Source organism: Crocodylus porosus, unplaced genomic scaffold, assembly GCF_001723895.1.
Source record: "Crocodylus porosus isolate Cpor-Errol unplaced genomic scaffold, CroPor_comp1, whole genome shotgun sequence".
NCBI classification, from domain to species: domain Eukaryota; kingdom Metazoa; phylum Chordata; order Crocodylia; family Crocodylidae; genus Crocodylus; species Crocodylus porosus.
The window spans coordinates 41,078,777-41,083,239 of NW_017728911.1; positions in this window are offsets into that span (position 1 = coordinate 41,078,777).

The following is a 4,463-nucleotide window of genomic DNA, read 5'->3' on the forward strand; positions in this document are numbered from 1 at the left end:
ACCCGCAGCCCTCTCACCAGGTCATCACCTGTGGCCAGCACTAGGTCCAACAAGGCGTCCCCCCTGATCAAGATGAGGGAGGGAGGGAATGGGGCTGGGGCAGGGGCAGGTGCTGCCCAACGAGGGCAAGGCAGGGCATGGGACATAGCCGTGAATGGCTCGTGTGGGGGATGGGGTGGCTTCTGCTGCTGTGCGCACCCCCAGGGAAGGCATGGGGGGCATGTGCCCCCTGGATATGTGCACAGGACCAAGGTGGGCTGCCCTCTGGACTTGGGGCCAGGGGCTGTGCTGGCCTTTTCTCAGCAGGGGGGCTGGGCCAGGGCTGCAGTCAGGATAGGTGGGGGCAGCGCTGGGAGGGGGGCTATGGGGAATCTTGGGGTGGCTGTAGTCAACCCTATAGCCTCCCTTGGCCTGCCCCTGCCTCAGCCTCACTCCTTCCCTCACTGTGGGGGCCTCAGTCTGTCCCCCTCATGCCTCTTCCCTCCCACACACTCCTTCCCCCTTACAGACTGACCAGCCGGATGCTGCTCTCCAAGCTGCCAGACTACATATCAGCTATCGGACTGGTATCATCCCATACGTCTGGTTAATAATCAGCCACTAATATCGGCCAAAAAAATCTTTATTGGTGCACTCCTACTAATTATAACTTACTTTCTTGTTCTGTTGATATGTTCTGATATGTGTTACATGTTAATATAATAGTTTTTTCAGTAAGATCACATGTTGTACAACTGTAACTAAAGTAATTGCAGCTTAGTCGTTTTCAATCCAGAATTTTTAATTGCATACAGGTCTCATAATAACAGGATAGCTACCATAAAAGAAGACTTAAGTAGCCACAAGTGTTTAAAGCACCTTGCTGAAATTTAATGGTAGTATTAAACAGAGCATGCACAGTGTCGTTAATAATGAGAAATATGTTTAGCTTTTTGGCCTGATATAGACAAAACCTCACAGTGTTTGTATTTTTTTATTATTTCCTTCAACTTTGTGTTGATTTAAAGAGTGTTATCTGTCTGTAGGAAGTCTGAGAAGATCAAATTGTCTTTTCTGCCAAGAGAAGGAAATGGGATAAAAGTATCAACAGAAAACTCTACTAAACATCACTTGCCACTGTCTCTGGGTTTGCTGAGGAAATATGTGCCTATGTAAGTTGCACAATATAAACAAACTGTCTTCCTGGTGGGTACTAACCAGTTAACCAGAAAACCAAAGCTGTTTACAATACCTGTAGAGTTGAGCTTTTCAAAGCAGTCAAAGGGATTTTAAGACACATTCAAATGAAGAGATAACGTGGGTCATAGACTGATTTGAAAAATCTCAGGCAAATCAAATATTTTGACAAGGGCACATTCACATCAGTCCAACGTAAAGAAACTTTTAAAATGAATGTTTTATATGAATAGCAGTCATCTAGGTAAGAAAATTATAAGAATAAACAGGAAATAAGAAACATGAAAGGCTGATGTTGAAGTGAACATGTTAAAATCACTGATGGAGTTGACACTTTAAAAAAACAACAACAGAATTTTGCTGCAACTGTGTCCCCTATTAATACATGGGGAGGAAATGAATAAAAAGTGGAGGGAACAAATATTAAACATATTTTTACAGATTTAAAACACAAAGGCAACAGCTTTTTGTTTAAAACAGCTGCATTAAGTGTTTTTCATCCAGTTTTGTAACATCAGAATTGCATCAAAACAAGAAAGTAAACTGATCAGTAATCCATTTTTATTGTCCAAGCTAAGCAAAGAACAAAAGGCAAACTATATAAAGGTGATACACCTTTTACACTTGTAATAATTTTAAGCTATACATAACCATGAAGTTTTTTCTTATATATTTTAACATATCTGACATTTAAGCAGTATCAGTTATTTTCACCTCTCCACAGAATGCATTAAATAAACCTGGGGGAAACAAACAACTCCCCAAACTCTCGCTTTTGAGAGAAGTTCTTTCTGTGTACCTTTTTCCTGATCCCAGAACCTGCATTAAAACAGCTCTTATAAAGAGATCTTATTTTAAATAATTAAGTGATAGTGAATCCACCACCTTCTCTAGTAAGTTGTTTGACTTTTAATTAGCCTCAGAATTGAGAAATTGAATTTTATTTAAAGGTTGCATTTCTCTGACTGTTGGTTACAACCATTACCTTTGCCATCAAGACATAAAATATCTCCGCAATTAAATACTTTCCAAGTCACTTCTCAGAATTCATGAAGCTGAATGCATTGAGCTCCAGAAGATGATGCATGGGACTTACTTTCCAGCTCTTAGATTGCTTTTGTGTTCTTCCTTTGAACTCTTTCTAGTATTTTGGGCATTCCTGAAGTGTAGTTTCACTTGCTAAAATGGGGAAAAGCTGATATGCAGATAAGTCATTCTTCATGGAAACAATAAAAACAATCATTATATTGGCTTAACCAGATGAAGACTTACCAATTTTCATTGTTCCTTTGGATATGGAAAGAAATAACTTTTATTTGAGTGGTTCAATACCGTCTGCACTTGACATGGATAAAATGCTGCTACTTTGCTGTGCCCGCTTATTTTTGTCCAGGTTGCTATGATCTAAACTGCTTTCTTGGGAACAGCTAAACCCCACTCTAGCTAATGTTTTTTCCTGTAATAGCTCACTCTAACTTAACAAGAACTTGAAAATGAGGAAAGATGTAAATTCTGTGTGTGAAAAAACAAGTAAGCTCAAATTCAAACTGAGACTATAGGATGACTGGTTTAGCACAGAGTGGATTAGTGTCATCACAATGCATTTTGAAGAGTTCACAGTCAATGTAGTCTTCCATGGTTGATAGCACACATGCCGTTGTTCAGTTCACTGTAGCTTAGGAATACTTTTGGGTTCCTTGCAGACGCAATGGTCTTAGCAGCATTTACAAGGAAAGCTTTCTGTCATGTCCAGTTAGCCAGGACCATCCATGCCATACTAGTAGATGTTGATCTGATTATGGTTGGAAAGGAGATTGACATCATATATCTTGACTTCAGAAAAGCCTTTGATCTGGTATCCCATGATCACCTCCTGGCAAAACTGGCCAACTGTGGCCTCTGGTCCACCACGATCCACTGGCTGGGGAATTGGCTCCATGGTCAAACCCAGAGGGTGGTGGTTGATGGAAGTCAATCATCATGGTGCCAGTGGGTCCCCCAAGGCTCTGTCCTTGGACCCATATTGTTCAACATCTTCATTAATGATGTGGACACTGGAGTCAGAAGCGGACTGGCCAAGTTTGCCAATGATACCAAACTCTGAGGTAAAGCATCCACACCTGAGGACAGGAGGGCGATCCAGGCTGACCTTGACAGGCTGAAGAATTGGGCTGATGAGAACCTGATGGTGTTTAACACCAAAAAATGCAAGGTTCTCCACCTTGGGAGGAAAAACCTGCAGCATCCTTATAGGCTTGGCAATGCTATGCTGGTTAGCACTACGGATGAAAGGGACTTGGGGGGCACAATTGACCACAAGATGAACATGAGCCTGCAATGCAATGCTGTGGCTAGTAAAGCGAGCAAAATGATGGCTTGCATCCATAGATGCTTCTCAAGTAAATCCCAGGATGTCATTCTCCCCTTGTACTCAGCATTGGTGAGGCCACAGCTGGAGTAATGTGTCCAGTTTTGGGCTCCAAAAATCAAAAAGGATGTGGAGAAGCTTGAGAGAGTCCAGAGAACAGTCATGCGCTTGATCAGAGGTCAGGAGAACAGACCTTATGACAACAGGTGGAGAGCCATAGGGCTCTTTAGGTTGGAAAAGTGCAGGCTCAGGGGTAATCTGATGGCCACCTATAAGTTTATCAGGGGTGTTCATTAGGATCTGAGGGAAAGATTGTTCACCAGAGCGCCCCAAGGGATGACGAGGTCAAATGGTTATAAACTGTAGCAAGACCGTTTCAGGCTGGATATAAGGAAGAATTTCTTCACTGTCCGAGCCCCCAAGGTATGGAACAGCCTGCCATCAGAGGTGGTTCAAGCACCTACACTGAACACCTTCAAGAGCAAATTGGATGCTTATCTTGCTGGGATCCTATGACCCCAGCTGACTTCCTGCCCTTCAGGCGGAGGGGCTGGATTCGATGATCTTCGGAGGTGCCTTCCAGCTGTAATGTCTATGAAATCTATGGTTATACATGCTGCAAGCGTTGGGCTTTGATCATCTGGTCCTGTGCCGCGTGGCTTTGGGTGTGTAGGACTGCTCATCACTCTGTGCCTGTGATGGTACTGCACAGACGTGCCGCCCTGAGGTAGCCTCCATCCCAATCCCGCCTGCCACGACTTTGCTTGTTCCTTCAGTGGTGGGGTCTGACTACTGGGGTTTATCCGGTGCCTGGAATCTCTAGATGGCAGTCTTCCACAAGGCTCCAACCTCCCCTACACCTCACCTGATACCCAGCCTCAACAAGTTGCTGATGTCTCTTGGCCCGACCCTCACCTGT